The 18,351-nt window shown below is 40.0% G+C and overlaps 1 protein-coding gene and 1 long non-coding RNA gene across 9 annotated transcripts in view; one reads left to right on the plus strand and one right to left on the minus strand.

Annotated features, from left to right (window-relative positions):
* Window positions 1-2,273: 2,273 nt before the first annotated feature.
* LOC129734656 (uncharacterized) lies at window positions 2,274-5,655 on the minus strand. The gene is made up of 4 exons (XR_008730144.1): window positions 5,569-5,655; window positions 3,973-4,075; window positions 2,912-2,994; window positions 2,274-2,561 (listed from the first exon to the last, which is right to left on the minus strand). It is a non-coding gene; the product is annotated as an uncharacterized LOC129734656 (long non-coding RNA).
* Window positions 5,656-13,514: 7,859 nt separating this feature from the next.
* AOPEP (aminopeptidase O (putative)) overlaps window positions 13,515-18,351 on the plus strand; it is a 205,471-nt gene continuing 200,634 nt past the window's right edge. For 4 of the 8 annotated variants that reach the window (XM_055698798.1, XM_055698799.1, XM_055698800.1 and 1 more), the window contains exon 1: window positions 13,519-13,558. The gene's annotated coding sequence lies outside the window, so the exon portion shown is untranslated. Of the gene's footprint in view, window positions 13,559-18,351 lie in introns of all 8 variants that reach the window. The other 4 variants (XM_055698794.1, XM_055698795.1, XM_055698796.1 and 1 more) reach the window with 4 other exon arrangements.

Genomic DNA, 18,351 nt, shown 5'->3' on the forward strand with positions numbered 1-18,351 from the left:
CTTAAATGCTTTTATATAGTAGGTTAGTAAGAGTTTAGCTGAATTATTTAAGATCATACAGACTGACCCAGAGCAATTTTTTTGGTGTTGTGATTGGATGAATCATGCCTGAAGCTAAAAAAGAAAAGCAGTGTTAAGTGACAAATAAACTTGACCTCCTGCATTGCTCTTAACAACAAAAATTGCAAATGAGCTATAGACTGCAGTGGCAATGGAAAACTCCACTGAGTGTTCTTTTGGCAACTTTCTATCTACGAATGTTTAATGATATATTAAAAAAGTAAATAAATAAAAAACCCACAAAAAACCACCCACCAAACTGGTCTCACGTTTAGCCCAATTTTTCTTTCGCTAATTTAGCCTTTTCTTGTCTACAATCCAAAGCAAGTAGTTTTGGGTCTGAAAAGGCCTGTGCTTTTCCACATCGTTTTCACTAATAATCTCTTCATTTTCAACTAGTAACATGCATTTAATTCACTTTTAAATATTAACATTGGTGCCAGAGGATGCAAGTTCAGTACACCAAGGCCTGTCTGAATAAGTACTAAATTTCTGAGCACGTATGAGCTATGGTTATTTTGCTTCATATAAAAAATTTTGCTGCAGGTATACCCTGTTGGTAGAGATTATATCCTCTACTGGAAGTTAAATCAGCTTGTCAGCAGATTTGGCTGTCCTGATTTTACATTAATTACATAAATATTCAGCAAGTGTATTCTTGCTTCCCACTGAACTCCTTTAGTTTGAATGCTTTTTATAAAACCTTTGCTATCTAAAATGGCTTGGGAATGTACAGCATCACTGAGGACTTTTTAATGAAAAGATAAAGTGGGGAATCTAAAGGGAGAACTGAAACTCCAGTGTTTCAAAGTTTCAAAGTCTAGGGCCACCTTTGATGCTGATCTCACAGAGACAAAACAAAACCAGTCTTAGAAATGTGATTGGTGCTTGATGGGCAAAACTGTGGCAAGGGAACGCAGGATTTCTGCACAATACCATCTACACTTCTTTAGCCCGTGTTCCCTGAGCTACTGATCTTCAGACCCTGGTCACAACTGCCCTTTCCTTGAAACCATTCTGGGAATGGTTCATAGAGGCAGACAGAATTTGAATAACAAAGTGCTAACATGCTGGCACAGCATCACAACAGGGAAAAGGCAAAGGGTTTGGTTGCCTTATGGTCTGAAGAAAAAGAGCTCTGAAGAGACGTGCAGTAAAAAGGATTTGTGAAATGGATCAATGGCTTTGAAATGAGATATTATAGTGCTTCATAAATCAGGGATTCATGGTCACCGCAAATAGTAGTGGTGTAACAACCAGGATATTGGGATTAATTGGTGGCCGTGGACCCACAAATGTGCTATTTCTCTGTATTCAGTGAAAGTCAAACCAGTAAACTATCAGCAGAAAGCTCCACACCCTAAAGTAACTGAAAAGCCGAAGGCCACTACATGATTGACTGCTAGGAATATCCTCTGAGCCGTCAGTTTCACACTTAATCTTTCAGTGGAATTAAAACTGAAGAATGATGGAAGCAACACTTAGGGAAAACATGCCAATCTGCTATGTTATTACAATTTTTCTGTATTCTTACACAATTATAGCAGTCAAAAGGTCTGGCTATGAAATGCCAAGAACATCCCCATGTTAATCCTGGGAATGCATAACAAGGACTGCAAGGGCAGTCTTAAAATTTTAAAGAGCTATGGTAAATGCATCTGTAAATACTGCCTTCATTTTTACAGTAAAGCAGTTAAGTGAAATAGAAACAGGTCACTCATCTCCAGTGAGGAACCCATTTAGGCTGTAACAGTACACCTTATTTTAATCCCTCTCTCCCAATACCTTTTACTTTCCCAGCAGTATTTCTGAAAGAAAAAGCTATGAGGGTTAAGAATTTATATTGTCAACCATTAACTAAGTTTTATTCACATCAGCTTTGCCCATTACAGGAGTAATTTAATTGTTTTCTTGTCAAAATGCTTATCTGCAGTTTTCTGGCACAGCTGCTTAGCATGCCAGTTTGATATTCAGAGGCCTCTTGCTAAAACTCAGGTCTATACCTTCTGCGGTTGATCAAACCTGAAAATTATGTGCTAAGCAAGAAGAGTAGTTCCAGTATGGCATGAAACAAAGAAATAATCTCATAATTTTCTCCCTGAATTATAGCCAACAGAGATCTCACATGCAAACGAAGAATCACGTCTACAAGAATAGGCAAAGGATTGAGTGATGTTTGTCCACTGAAAAAGTGTTTTGAAGCTCCACTCTCTTTTTGGTTAAACCTTTAAGAATAAATATTTATGAATGAAATTCCACAAAATTGCTGTCCGCTTTTACTTTTTCATTCCTATTAGAAAAAAGGAAATGCTTACCAAGAAGGTTCCTTCTTGGCCTTTCATTGACTTCTCAGGTTATTTAGGAGTCCCAGCTCCCTCCACAGCATTACTGATATTTATTTATATAAGTACATGACAAAACTGAGACAAGGTGTCTCCCTTTTCCTTAGCGTTTACAGTCTGTGACACTTGTCCTGCAGTCAGATCTGTAGGAACTGGTTTCTGTAACGAAGTGTAATAAAAATTTTGTCAGTGTGGCTGTGCACTGAACTAAAAATCCAGCATTTTTGTATCAGATGTTGGACCCTGAGTGTAAACACAAGGTAAAGCAGTTTCCTAGCTAAAATTTAATACTGGAAAAGACTCTGCCTGAATAGCCAAATTCAGTTTTCTCACAGCTACACACCACAGATAACAGTTATGAAATGCAGAACCATCTACAAATACCTGCTCTACACCACACACTCATTTCTAGCACTGAGTGTTCAATAGGAAGATGATGTTGACAATTGGCACAGACAATGTGCTAGCTGCATGCCACAGCAGAGGTGTGGGTAGGCAAAAACACTCACCTGGCCTTGCGATGCAGACCGTACCCTGTGCTGTGGAGGGGAACAAGGCAGCCCATCTGACTCCCACTGAGAGATGCGGACAGCTGAGAAAGGAGTGGATAAGAGAATGATAAAAAATGTAAACATAATGTCACACGGCTCAATAAGGAAAATTCATGAACATAAGTATAAAAGAGCTGTCAGTCTCACTAATTCTTTCACATTTTGAAGAATGTATCTCATGAAGGAGACACAGATTTTCCACTAAGCAGTGGAAAAATAGAGGGGCAGGAAGCAGCGTGGGGTGCCAAGGTTGTGCATGAATACCCGTTAACTTCAGCGTTTGTACCAACTCACTGCTGACAACAACGTCTGCTCAGAGGGTTCCAGGAGAGAGAATGGCCTGTTGGAGTTCAGAGAAGAGGAACCATATGGGCTTCATATACATCACGCCCTGTGTATATATTTACTGTCCAACAGCAGGGAGGGGTTAGCAGAGGGCAGACCCATACCCACCCCCCTTTCACAGCATTGCTTTGCTCTGATGTGTGGAGCCAGTGTGGGGATGTGACAGATGTATAGCTAGAGTATTTAGAAAGAAAACTGTTTACCACCCGACAAAACATCAGACATACTATTTTGAAGCATTCAATTCCCTGGGCTCTGTGAAAAAATAGACTTCAGTTCATGAATCGCAATAGGAATTTTACTGACTGAAGAATGTGAACATAATAATCCAAGTAACTCCAAAAAATTATCCTGTTCATTCTTATCTTCTTCTGTTGGATGGTCAGTTAGTCCTCTAGAGACAAGGTATATGGAGTATCCTTCCTCAGTCCAAGTCTAAAATCCACACTCTCTAAGCACTCGTTTGTCTAATTAAAGCAGAAAATATGGCTAACCTTGCTAATATCTTCTTCCATCCCTCAGAGTGTCTTCCCAGTTAGTAACTCCTGTCACCCACTCTGTTCCTGTGCTGCTTGCAAAATGTCAGATCCATTCTTTACGTTCCTTCAAGTTCCCATCCCAATAAAACCAAGAGAAAGCTATGAGAGGAAACACATCAGGAAAGCTCTTTATACCTTTTGCAGTGACTTTTTCTTCTTTCCATAGGGGACAACAGACCAGGCCTCCAAAACTCACTTCTGAATTGAAAGTGCTGCCCAGTTGTACGGGAGACACACCCTTTTTGTGATAAAGAAACATGGAAGTGCTAATCAGAGAGATGTGAACTCAGAGAAGGATATCCATTAAAAGCTATGGGGGACTTTGTAAAACTCAGTTTTAAACTCTGTCTCTGGCAACAAACTTTGACATTTTTTTTTTGTAGTCCTTTACTCAGTTCACATCCATTAATGAAAGAGTTGTCACACATACATCTGTGGTGCTTATTTTATAAAAAAATCCTATGTGCATTAAAGATAAAGGGAAAGAGGAAATCAAGAGATTATCAATGTGTCATTGTTTATGGAAAGAGAACAGATGAAAAAAAAATATATTATGGCAATAAAGCACCAGCAAACACTTTAGTTTTGAGTTACTGTGACAACTGTTTATTTTGTGAATATTTCTGTGCTATGGTGGATGTGGGTGATCCCATGCTGAACTAACAGTACAATGGTAAGTTCTCAGGATGCAACAGGTGTTATTTGCTAAGATAACATAAGGGCAACAGAACAAATTCACCCCATATGTAAGCAGATATTCAGAGTTGTAAATCTCAGTTTTCCAGAGCTGTGCCATACTATATCAGGACTTAATTTTGATACAACCAAGTGATTCTAACTCTTGCTGGAATAAATATGCAGAAACTTTGTACAAACTAAACCTGATTTTGAAGCTTTGCTCTCTTATCTTCTTACAATACCTGCAGCACAATAATACTGCTTTAGTGGAAAATACATTTTAGTTTAATATCTTTGTTTATATCTTTACTCTTACAGCAATTAAAAATCAGTTTAAGACTGGCATTATATTCACACAGCATTTGTGTGACTTCTGTTCCCTTGGAAAGGACATTATTCTATTGTCTGAGTCTCTGTATGCCAATGCAATATAAATATTTAATAATAAATTGGAAGATACAGAGTTGCCATGACAGCTATTGCTCGTTTCCAGCAGCTAGCATGGGATCTGTACCTATTAATATGTACCCAGGACACGGTACTGCCTGTTGCTTTGTGCAGGTTGTTATTCAAGCTAGCACTGAACTAAGCATTACATTTTAAGGTAATTTGCTCTCTCAGTGGTAGTCTTTTTAGAGTAAGTTAGTTAGCTCATGATTAGTTAACATGACCTTTACTATATGGTTCCAGTAGTTTAAGGCAATGTTGTAAAACAGCTTGAGGTTTTTTAGGATTTGTAAGTCTTAAGATCTACTTGATTATTTATACTATAAATATACATGCTATATATTTAAAACAGCTATGAATTGTGTGTATGCAAAATAAACATGTTTTCTATAGATTGGGGATTAATTTTAAAATAGAGAAGGATGGGAAATTGATTTAGCTGATATTATGAGATAATAATGAGAGACACAGAGGTAATGCCACTGAATTTGTGATTATTATGTGAAAATTAAATCATGAGTGACCTACACAGTGGTCCTTAGTAAATTAATTATCAGCATTGCTTTGCTTCATTGTGTATTTTATTTATATCAAATAAAATCTTACCTTCTGTGCCTTCTGCCTTTTTGTTAGATGTTTTTTCTAGATCCCGGGGCAGCTCAGTCTAATAAAATAAAAACTACTTGATTGCTCTGCCAGCTTCAAGTCAAAATACTAGTCCTTACTTTTATATCAGGGTAGATTTGCATCATGTTGACATTTGTTATGGTTAACTACAGAAGGAAAGAGTGATATAAACTTTGAGGTCATGCAGCTGCACAAACCATTATACCAGTGTAAGCTTTTACTTGGAAAGTTACGTACTTTTGCCTTCAGTTCTGTATTTTATCCAGTGACTGTTTAATGTAAAACACAGAAATAGCCTTGAATGGAGGAGAGGGAACCAAGGTCTCTCTCTTACAAGGAAAATACCCTGCATGCAAGCAGGCACACAGCTTGGGAGCCTTCAAGTAAGAGTGCGAGGGGCCTTTGGGATTTAAGCAGCACCTGGGCAAGAGTCTTCAGGTTCACTGTTTGGAATTTGCATACTGGAGCTCTGCCTGACTGCCCTTTTCAGTATGTTGACATCACACGGCAACATGCAAAGATCGTCAAGCTAGTGACTCATGGCCTAATGTCTCTTTCCATACAATCTCAACTATATGGCAAGTTCAGCATCTCTAACCCTGTACAGTGTATTGTGCTGTAAACCCATAGCCTAAAATCTTTATTGAACTTTGCTTGCATTTCCTGAACAGCAGAAACTCAAGGGTTTATCAAGATTCATTCTCTAAGATTTAACATCCCCACAGATAATATGTGCACAAAAATAGTCCCCTTCCTTCCCACCGAAGGTTTTTCAAAAGTTGTTATTGATCATGGCTGCAAACCTCAACATACTCAACTGCATATTTGGCTGTGATCTAGAAATACTGTCTGTGATATCATTTCCTAGTGCCAAGCCTTAAAGTCAACCCATCACTGCCACATAGTAAGCTAAGTGACCTCTTCTCTCAAAAATCCAACAGTACAACAGGATCCAACAGTACAAACTGACGGCAATACATCACTACTCAGAGAAGATAAGCCTGTCTTCCTAGCACTTCCTCACTCACACCATCCCCACAAGCAACTAGTTCTCCTATGAACTCTGGTAAGTGAAGCATATCTGTTAAACATCTCTGAAAAATATGAAATCTCAAAGATCATTGTCACATGCATTCAGATCATAAAACAGCTACAAAAACCCTCTTATATGCAGCTGCATCTAATGCATTCTGTTCCAAAATTACTGCATCATTTTTCTTAAGGCAAGCAGAGGCACTCCAGAAATTTCTGAAAGCATGCCAGATTCCCTACAAAATATGTTTGTGTAGCCTACTTTGTTCTCTGAATCTTTAAAGTTGAGCTTTAAAGTGAGAATAACAGAAAACTTCCGCCAAACTAAAACCATATCACTGGGATGGCTCAGCTGTTCAGCAACCGGGGGCACTGGGTCTTACCTACCACCTATAAAGTTGGTCCCCACCCCAGGTGAGCCATGAAGTCCAACAGGAAGTATCTACTGTCCTTCAGAAGTAAGTCAGCCAGGTCCTCTATCAAAAAGCCAAACTGGCTAATATTATTGAAAGAGTATCACAGACTGAAAAAAGCCTGTGTGTCAAGCAGACTTAGCGAATGACACCCAATTCCCATGTCTCTTCCTTTCAGTAAGACTGTTGAAAGCTCAAACTCTAGCAATATTACACATACTCCCTAGTCATGCTTTTCACCCATGCATACACCAAAATAGTCTCAGGAATGCTACCAGGAGTCCCATGACTAATTTTTCTTCCGATCCTCAGCAAGAAACAGACTTCTTGGGTGATACTTGCAGATTTCTTTGCAATCATCATTGTATGGTATTTATGGCAAACATATCTTTCACTTACAGAGTAAATGGGACAACACACACAATTCTTTTGTTGTAACGTATGGGTTTCAGGGACTCGTTATGGTAATTTTTTCCCTGCCAAAATATTCAGCTTCCAAGTTATCACCATCCTATAGCTACATAGAATTGACAGTCTCTTCTCAACTGTGAACACCAGAGAGGATGTGACTTGCAAATTAGGTTTGGGACAGAGATCCAGGTCTTTTGTCTGTCTCATTAAACTTAGCCACAGAAACTTAGTATTAAAGAAGCACAAGGCTTGTAAAAGAAGCAAAACGAGCCAGGCAGTGATAATTCCAATTGCACTTACTGGGCTCAAAGTTAATAAAGAATTTGATAAATTCTACAACCATGATTGTATGTAATAATAAATAATGAAATCTAGTTTTATTAGCAAGGGCTGAATTACTTGAGTTACCTTTAGTGCTATTCCCAAAGCATGTTTGTTAAGGATATTGTAATTTTCTTTCTTTCAAATATCCAAACACTTCATATTGACAATGCAGATTGTGAATCAGGATTAGAATTCAAACAGTTCCTCTTAATTTATGTTCTTGTAATTTTAGTGTTGTTCCAGAAAATGTCTCCAAACTTGCAACATACAAAAATTAAATGCTGGAGAAATGGAGGCTCGGGGGGGACATTATTGCTCCCTACAACTACCTACCTGAAATTAGGTTGTAGTGAGGTGGGTGTTGGTCTCTTTTTCCCAAATAACAGGTGACAGGACAAGAGGAAATGTCCTTAAGTTACACCAGGAGAGGTTTAGATGGGATATTAGGAAAAATTTCTTCATGGAAGGGATGGTGAAGCATTGGAACAGGCTGCCCAGGGAAGTGGTTGAGTCACTATCCATGGAGGTATTTAAAAGATTTGTAGACACAGTGCTTAGTGACATGGTTTAGTGGTGGGCTTGGCAGTGTTGGGTTAATGGTTGGACCTGATGATCTTAAAGGACTTTTCCAACCTAAACAATTCTATGATTCTATGATTCATATTATTAACAGTCATAGGCCTGCAGGAAAATATTAAATTATGCATATGTTTACTTACATTCTTTGTTTACTTTACATTTGGAGATAAGACAGTGAATAGGAGTTTTTCATGATGATTCACTCCCTTTCACATTCAACTTCCCTCTGGTGTGGTGTACTAGCTGAAAGCATTCACAATGAGCTGCTCTCTCCACTGAGCATAAAGAAACTCACACTCTCAGGGGCAACAAATAGTTTTCTTGTGTAGATTGAGAAAGGTTTCCTGAAAGCCAGACTTCTCAGTCTCTTTATCCCATATTTGAATGACTGTATTATGTCTTTATCAGGCCAAATTGGTGTCAAAGTATGAGGCCAAACTAAGAGAACCACTGGTGTTCATGTGGAGTGGGTATTTTTCTGCACTGAATCATAAGAATCACTGAAGCTGAAATAATAGACTGGAAAAAAGAAATAATCCTTTCAGGAAAATACAGGTTTAATTAGATCACAACACTCTTGATGTGATAGTAAAGCCATGGAAGAACATTAATATTTAGCAGTTTTATCAGTAACTAATCTTTACAAGTGATGAGCTGGTAGCAGTAGCCACTGAATCCACATAAAATTTGATCCTGAGATCAGGTGTACATTTTTATCTTTCTGTTTGCTTCCAAAAGGTAACTTCGTGTGAGCAATATCTTTGGAAACCCAAAAGTGGAAATGCTCTGTCTAGCTAAGATAAAACACAGCATCAGAAGTTTGTTTTTATCTTCTTTGGTGTACTATTCTAAAAAGTGCAACTAAGGAAAGATTACCAGGCAAGGTGTAACATTTTCCCTACCTCTCCTGTAGCTTCAAAGACATCTCCACAGACAATTTGCTTTATAAACTTCCACGTATGGTATGCTAAACATTGATCTTGAAGATTTCAGAAACCACTTGCAGATGAGTCTCCCTTTATATTCACCAAAATACTGACAAAATAGGACAGTGGCTGCAGTCATCAGCTGCAGAAGCAGCTAAAGCAGAAAGGTCTTCCTTGGAAGAGGATAAAGCTTTGCTGCAGCATGGCCACCCTATCACTCTGAACTGTGTGGGAAAAAGCTCCAGTTTTAGTGTGAAGGAGCACAGCAGGTGGTACTTCTGTTAACTCTTTTTCCTAAACAATGTATGGCATGGGGGAAAACCAACAGCAAGCTAAAAACTTGCTAGTAAGAGCACCTATGAAAGCCATCAAAATAAAAAAAGACTAAGGTATGCCAGTTTCCCAGGCTTTTAAATTCAGTTTCATGCATACCTGCTTTTGCATCACCTCCTCCATTATGCTTCCTTACTAGGTCTCACTTTTGTTTCTTTTTATAATATTTATAAACATTTCTAACATTTATGGCTTACATACCCCTGCTACTAGAGTGGAGGTGTGTGGGAGATCCTTGCTGGCATCCACCATTCATTCTGGTCTGTGTTAAACCCTTCTGCCCTATCCTGTGTGTCTCTTGCATCTTTAGGTGGCAACTCTGGAGTACAGGATACCTCTTCCTCTGTGTTGGCACAGCTTTTAGCTCAACTGTTTTTAGGCACCATTGTCACAAACATACCATTAACAGTTTAAGGCAAGACATCTGTCCAAATGAGTTCAAAACATCCGTTTCAAACCATGCCCAAAATTGTGCACACCTTTAATCAAACGCACCTTCAACACCAGTCAACAAATATAATCTTTAACTAACATTCAACAGCTTAATTTGCTATACCAACAAATTGCCATATTCACATATAGTGCTGCTTTTTGTGGATTTAAAGAGGTCAGTTTTTAACATGGGCTCATACTGTTCTCGAATAGTGCAACCTTGTAGTGTAATTGATAAGGAGAATCTATGCACAAGCTTTAATCTGCTTAGACTCCACAGGATGTAGAAAATACTAGCTACCAGAAAATACTAGCAACTGGGTGAATGGCATGGTAATTAGTGTATTAACTATGTTAGTTAATGGTAAAACTTGTCATTCCAGAATGCAATCTTCATGTCTTATTTCTTTGTGGTCAGCATCTTGTGATCAACTGAAATGTAGTTTGTAGTTTACAGTTTGTGAATTCTAAGCAGTTTGGACTCGAATGGTTAAACTGAATTTTTACCTCTTCTCCTTGTTTCCAGTACTCCTTCTATACAGCAATTGCTCCAAATAATTGCCACCGTTGTCACATTTGGCACCAAAATGAAATTGATGTGGTACTAGTGACAAATTTTTTAAAAAGTAAATAGCAGTTATTTTCAGTAGTTTTGAATTTTAGGACTTCCCTTAAGTCTGATTGTTAAAGGTGTAAAATATTAATACTGAAATACTGGACAAGTAAGCTGTTTCAAAAAGACCCTTTTATGTAATTTTAATTTTTTTGTGGTGGAAGTTCAGTAACATTTTTACATGAAGGTTTTCTTGTTAATGGCAAATAAACTTCACTACTGGAATCACAAGCAGGTAACTACTTTGCTCATGTTTAAGGCCAAATGAAGCAAGCCTCCAATACTCATGTACATCAGGCTATACGTTGTTCACTTGACAATAGCAATTCAGAATGGTTTACTGTATGTGGGAAGGATGACAATGATGTGCCACACTATATGCATTTGGATAGCAACAGGAGATGCTATTTGTCAGAGAATACCTCTTCTTTCAAGAAGTAAATAAGTTTGAGGTAAATACAGAGCAAGAGAGAGGTTGATTAATGTCCATGATGAGATTCTGGTTTAGATTTTTTTAGGCTAGACCAGTGTATTTTCTCAGTCACTGGAAAAGGCTGCCACATACGCAAGTAAAAGCAAGAAAAGTCAAAAGCATTGACAATCCAGTGATCCTTAACAAAGCACAGCTGATTTCAAGAACTCTGTACATCACTATTGCATCAGTAGGAAACTTGACCCACAGTGTGCACTGAAAACAAAAAAAATCCCACCTAGACTGCTGTAATGCAGCTTTTGCTTAAGCTACAGCATTCCTGACCAGAAAAAAATGCAGTGCTTTTCCAGTATTTGCGAAGTAAGGTGTATTTTTATGCGCATTCACTGTTGTTTATATACATCAGATCTTCTCAAACAGAGCTCTTAGAAATACCAGTTTCATCTGGATTCAAAACACACAATTAAGGCTATCCAAAGTGATACACTGATTTTGGACTCAAGCCTTTCCTTGGTTACTGCTGATAGCCCTAGCCAGAAGGTCCTTCCTGAGTATGCGTAGTGTGACTGTAATCCTTAAAGAGAGGACCCTGTACTGAATCTGGCTGGGCAGACATATTTTCTATTACCTTCCCAACATTGTTATAATGTTCCAGTTATTTTGGAAAGAATGAGATTTCTAGCAGTTTTTGACACTTTAAAAACCATCTCAGTCAGACCTGCTTTGAGTAAGTTCACATTTTGCAATGGCAAGCAGGCATCCAAATGTCGTATAGGCTCCCAAGTCCTATGTTTGTGAGCCTCAAAAAAACTTAAAATTTCTTTTCAATTCTGATTTAAGCTCCCAGCTACCACACTTTCTGCAAGGCAGTCTTTAAGACATCTCTGAGTAGGTTTAAACTGCAACTGATGCAGTGGTCCTTAGCCATAAAACACACAGGCTGGGTCTGGAACCAGCAGTTTACAGCTGACTGTGAGGTGGAGACTAAGCTACTTCATCCTGGCACTGAAGCAATGTAAGGCAGATACATCACTTTCAGGGTCCAAAATTAATTGCTGCACTACTTTGTGTAGATATGCAGCACATTTTCTGCTAGAAGGCATTCGGAAAGCTAAATCAAACTCTTCTCTGAAAGACTCTCAATCTACATTCCCAAATTCTCTGCCTAGTATATCCTGCCCAGTGGGGACAGGAGGTCTGCAGAAGAGACTATCTTCTGTGTTTCTTTCCCTATAAAACAAGGATAATGGCATCTGCTTGAGGAGAGAGAGAGCTTTGTTTGCAAATTTCCCTGGTTAGCAAGGATCTGAACCCAAATTTCCCACCTCCCTTGAAAATACTCTAGAAAATGCAGTTGGGAGTTCTAGGAGAGACCCTCCCTGTTTCCCCTCTTGGTGTTTTTCCACTTCGTATAAATAAAATGTTCATGGGGCTAAGGAGAAGGTGACCTTGCCAAGCTGTGGTTAAGGCACCCATGTTGGAAAGCCAGGTTTGAATTCCTATTCTATGAATATTTAATTGTCCTTCTGATACCAGACATGGCGTGGAGGCACTTCCTTTCCCTCCTCCCCTCCTCCTCATGTTAGTCTTCTCAAGGAGCCTGGGCACCTGTGGACTGAGGATCTGCTAAGCGGCAAGACTCACAAACCCAAACACTGCAAAGCTAAACCAAGACTTTTCATGGTCTCCGTTTTATCAGCCAGTGGTCTGCCTACCATTCCTGGACAGCTGCAGAGTGGATTCAGTGCTAGCAACCGTTGGATATTTTTAGTGGCTATTCCTTTTGCTGGCAGAAGAAACAGGACACTTGGCCAGTGAGAAGCATCCTTGGCTTGCCTGGCAGCCAGCTGGCAGCTCCAGCAGGCAGCCAGCTCTGAGACACAGGGGCAGAGGGGTGCGGCAGCAGCTCATCCCTGGAACCACTCCAAGAGCTCAGCCATTCACTGCCACTTTAAATGAAAAAATGAAATACTAATCAGATCGGTGATGTCAAAATAAATGCTTGCATTTGTATCCCAAGCTGCGGTCTGTGGGACTTTGGCTGCCTTGACAAAGTGACAGGGCCCTGTGATCTTAACGTTCCCGCAAAGGCTGGTACACGCAGCCGAGCAACCCCCACGCTGGGCACTACCGCCCGCGCCTCCCCGTCCCCCTCACTGCCTGGGAGCGGGAAACCCAGCCCCCGCCTTGCGTGAGCTGGCCGGGGCCTCGGTGACAGGCACGTCACCCTCAGGTAGCCGCACCGTAGCAGCGAGCCCCCGGGCTGCGGCGGCGAGAGCTGCCGGCGCCGCCGCCAAAGGAGAGCCCCGCTCGGCGGAGCGCAGGCTCCCGGCACGGCGGGAACAGCGACCGCGGGCGGGGCCTGAGGGGCCCGGGGCGGGGCGCGGCGATCAGGGGCGGGGCCGGGGCTGAGGTCATCACGAGGCGCCGCGGCCGGGCGGAAGGTGGCGGCGGCGTGGGGCGAGCGCGGCAGGTAAAACGGCGGCAACGGGGCGCTCCCGGGAGGGGGCGGGGGAGAGCCGGTAGCGCCGCTGGCCCCGCTCACCCACCCCACCCCCTCCCCTCCTCCCACGCCTCCGCGCGGCTGCCGCAGCAGGAGTTCCTTCTCCCTCAGCGCCCAGCCCTGCGCCTCCGGCCCGGTCCCCACGGCCTACGGGGTCCCTGCTGCAGGCGGCGGAGGGGTGAGGGGGCGCTGGGTGCCCCCTGGGGGCTGGGCCGCGGCCCGCTGGGCGCAGCGGCTGCGCGGGCCCCGCCGCGCTCCCCGCCGCGGTCCGTGCCACCGGCGCCGGCCGATCCCCCGGCGTCGTGAGGCGCTTCTGGAAGGGAAAGCTGCCGTCACTGCCCCTGTCCCGAAGTAGGCTCCTGGGGCTGGAGCAGGAGTAAGCAGCAGAATGATCAGAATGCAGAACAGTAGGGCGTGTGGAGCCGGCAGTGCCTGCCAGCTTATTTCACAGTACTTGCGCAGCTTGACGCGGTGCCTTTCCTGTCGGACTTTAGGTTTAAGTGTAGTTTAATAAAAGAACTTTGCATGTAATTCTGCTCAAGCTTCTCAAAGCTGATTAACAAGCTTTCTGCTTGTTGGTCTCTTTAACACTTGGAAATGTGTAGGTGAAACTTGTATCTTAATAAATGGTGTTTTGTAATTCATCGGAGTATTTCAGCTGAACTGGGTGTTAGGTGCTTTACTCAAGGTAATGCTCAGTTCTCCAGAGGTCAAAGTGGCTTGCCAGTGTCAACATTGGAAAGGGAAGGCTGTTTACCTGATTTTGGCCTTAAGGAAATAGTTCTTTCACACTGTAGGTGGTATTTATAAATGACAGCTGCACTGAGTTAAGAGCAATCAGTCGTTCTATTACAGCACAGGCTTGATTTGGACACTTCCTATGAATTAATATCTTCTCACCTGCATGCTCCATCTCTTTAAAAATCAGACACACACTCCCCATCCTTCTGTATTTTGACTGGAAAATAAAATCGGAGGTAATTTTGCACCTCTTTGATTTCAGCATCTCCACAGAATCACTGAGGTTGAAGGGGACTGCTAAAGATCATCTAGTCCAATGCTCCAGCTCAAGCTGAGTTAGGTATAGTAGGTTGGCAAGAACCACGTCCACCCTGAAATAATTTTGTAAAATAAAAAATGGAAATTTCCATCCTTACACAAATGGCTGTTCTCTAAACGCACTAAATGTAGATTTGTGGGCAGGGACTTGTAAAACACTGAAGTGTATATATTTGGGCTCTGTTTAATGGTTTTAGGTATTTGGCTGCTACAACATTGGTAACACAAAGAACCACAAATAGATAAAAGAGTTTATGGGGAATATCAGGATGCTCTTCCTAGTTTATTTACCAATAGTAAGTTACGCTTCTGTCTTGATCTTTGTAATTATGTGTCTTTCTTTGGGACGGGTATTTGGGGGACAAATGGGGACATGCATTTTTCTGTGTTTCCCTTATTAAAGAAAGAAGTTTTCTATCTTTGCTTGTAATTTCAACTCATGGGAAGCAACTTCTGCTGCTGCTAACTTGTAGTTATTAATGAAGGTCTTCATTATGTTCACTATTTCTGTAGTTTCCTGATGTAAAAGAAGGCTTCTGGAAAGGCACCAGTTGCTTTGTCAAGGGGTATTAGTAACTGAATTAACTTTCACATGAAAGCCTCATTATGATGTGTGCTGGTTTTCCTGTGATACAGAATGAAGTCTGCAAACTCCTGTGTGGATTGTTTTACAGTAGTTTAAGAGTAGCAAATGATTCTGTTACTTTGTTGAGGTCTTACTTTCATCTCCAGAAGAACTTATTCCTGCCTTAAAAAGATGGCTTTGCTGTTTGTGTTAAGTGTGTGGAATAAAAGGAAGTTGCTAATTACTGAAAATTACGTGTACATATTACTTGATGTTTAAACAGTGAAATTACAGTTGATGCTGATGTTCAAAACTGACTTCTTGGCAAGATCTTAGTGTTTTACATTGTGTGGAAAACTTATAAACTGGATTTGGAAGAAGCTTCCTTGAAAGCAGTTTAAAGGGAATTGGTTATAAACCTTTAATAATTATTAAAGAGAATGTTTATTGGAAAGGCTTTTCATTTTTTAAGTGCTTTAGAATGCTAAATGGAGGATTGTAGGTTATAATTCTAACACCTGCATGTTGAAAACAATTGAGTTAGCTTTTACGTATCGATAAAGTAAATCATGCTTAACTGAAGGTAAAGAGAATCCAAATGTCTTTATTTTGCACTGTCTTTTACAAAGGGGTAAAAAGCTGGTGGCGTTTAAATGTGTAGCACCTGGATATTGACCGGTGGCATGTAGGGAAAGTCTGTGGTGCTGAAATACCTCTACACCTTTTGAAGAATGTAATGAATACATAATACAAACAAGTTGGTGTCTGCTTCAGAGATCCTTATTTGCAGCACAGAATGTTAGCTTAAATTACCAGTTTGGCTCCGTGTGCCAGGATATGGGGTGGAGCGCGACTGTGTGGAGATACCTCTCTGTTGACTGTTGTTCAAAGGGAATGATTCTGGCAGAACTGGCAGTTGGGAGAAATATCTTCAAACAGACCTAGCATAAATTGGTAGGGTTTGTCTGACTGTCCTTCGTTTTCTAGAAAACTTGGTTTGTGTAAATTTGTATTTAATTGTTTTAATTGGCTGTTATTTCAGGCAATGTGTTTGTATACTCTCTGAAAAACAGAAAAGCTGAGATAGAAATGGCCTACGTCTTGGGGGTTAATGCCTGCTACTTGTGTCAGTATTTGTGTGAACAAGTTTGTGCAACTGATTTTACAGAATTAAAAATATTAGTGTGGTGTTTAAGGCATTAACCAGTTCATGTATCCAAATTTTTGGAACATCTTTAAGTTGGGAATTTTCCAGGGCTTGGCAGACATCAAATACAGAATTGTAACTGCCTGGTTTGGTTGGGAGATCAGTTCTCATGATCTTCTCTCATAAAGACCTTTCTTTCATTTGTTTTTGTTTTCTGAGATTTTTGGAAATGCATGAAAAGATACAGCTACAGTTGTGCTCTGAAACAAGGTATTTTGTGTATGCTTACAAAAGAACATTTGGCGTAGTTCTACATTTTGCAATTAAGAGATCTTAGACAACTGCATTTTGTGCCTACCTTTCACTGTGTGTATTAACAATGTAGGAAAGGTCATCACTGACGTAGCAGGAGTGCAGTGAAATAAAACATGTGCTTGGGAAGGGAGATGATTCAGTGCATTCTAGATGGTACATTTCTAGCTTGTACCTTTATATAATGAAGCCATTTCTAATGGCCCTCTGTTTTTCAAGGGGTTTTTATTTGAAGTTTCTAAGCCTTCCACTTGTTTCCACCTAAGAGTGCTTGTGCTGGACCTCTGAACAAGTTCAGGTGGTTTTCTGATTTTCTCATGTGGATTATTAGTGTTAGAGTGGAATTAGATTGGAATAATTGGTTGTTAGCAATGGAAAGTAACAGCTTCCTGAAATAATGGAACATCACTATCAACTACCATAATTGCTAGTTTTTAATTGGCTGTTTACAGGTTTAACTGTTTTATACTTTGTATGACAGTTATTCTCACTTTTATACTTCACTGTTTGTAATGGGTATATTCCCAGGATAGTTCAGATGGCCGTTTTTTCTTCTCTACTTTCCCCTGTAGGACAGGGTTATATTTACAAGTTCTTTCCTTCTCCTATCTCTTTATTTCATTTTCCCTTTAACTGTAGCAACCAAAACTGTGTGTTACCGTGTAGTGTATTTCTTACCACAGAGAAACATTTTTTGCTATAGATAGTTTTAGGAAGTTTATTCTTTAACTTTGTCTACTTTGCAACCATGTTTTACTTTGCTGGAGGCTTTTTTCTCGTGTTTGCTGCCAGAGGTGTATGATTCTAATTCAGGTCAACGCTTTCTATATTAAGTGGAAAAGCAATGTTATACAAATATAATTCCATGAAGCATCATTTCTCTCCTATTTCCTGTTCTTTGTGCCTTTTATGTAACTCTGTTATGCACAGGTGATCAAGAATGACTCTATTCATGTTGTCCACCATCTGCTGTTATTGTTACTTATTCTTTTGCAAACATCTATCTTCTAAAATATTAAAACGTATAACTAAACAATTAGCTTGCCTTATGTTTTCATGACTTATGAAGTACATTTGATAAGGAAGGTGCAATGAATATGACTTCTATTTTTAAAATGTACTAGGAATTTGTTACATTTTTGTGTGTAGAAGAAGTATGACATGAAACAGTGTTTGTAAAATTAACAGCAAGAGTTTGTGTTAGCATTACCGTTCCTAATTTGTTTTCTTGCTTAGAACCCAGCTAGTGAACCTCCTTTTTTAAAGGTGAAATGCATTACTTGCAAAAAAAAAAAAAAAAAAAAAAAAAAAAAAAAGAAACCAAATACTCATATTATGGACAGAATGTAGCAAAAAAAATTACAGAAGATAATGTTTTGTAAGAGAAGTATCTCAAAGACAGCAGAAATAATGGCTCTACTACTGTCTCTATGATGACAGTACCTTGATATGTGCTTAAGATAGTGATTAACTGGTCCTATGAAATCCAAGGAATATTGACTCAGAACAGTGTATTTAGGAAGCAGTAGTAAAAGATGTACTATTTGCATATACAAAGCTCAGATATGTGTAAAGAACTTTTAAGGTGTACAGCAAGGATATTGTTTTAGCAGTTGAGGTAGTATGTTTCTTCTGTTATGTGAACATCTTCATTTTTTAACCTATTAAGGAAGAATGAAA

The sequence above is a fragment of the Falco cherrug genome, chromosome Z (assembly GCF_023634085.1).
Source record: "Falco cherrug isolate bFalChe1 chromosome Z, bFalChe1.pri, whole genome shotgun sequence".
Taxonomy (NCBI): Eukaryota; Metazoa; Chordata; class Aves; order Falconiformes; family Falconidae; genus Falco; species Falco cherrug.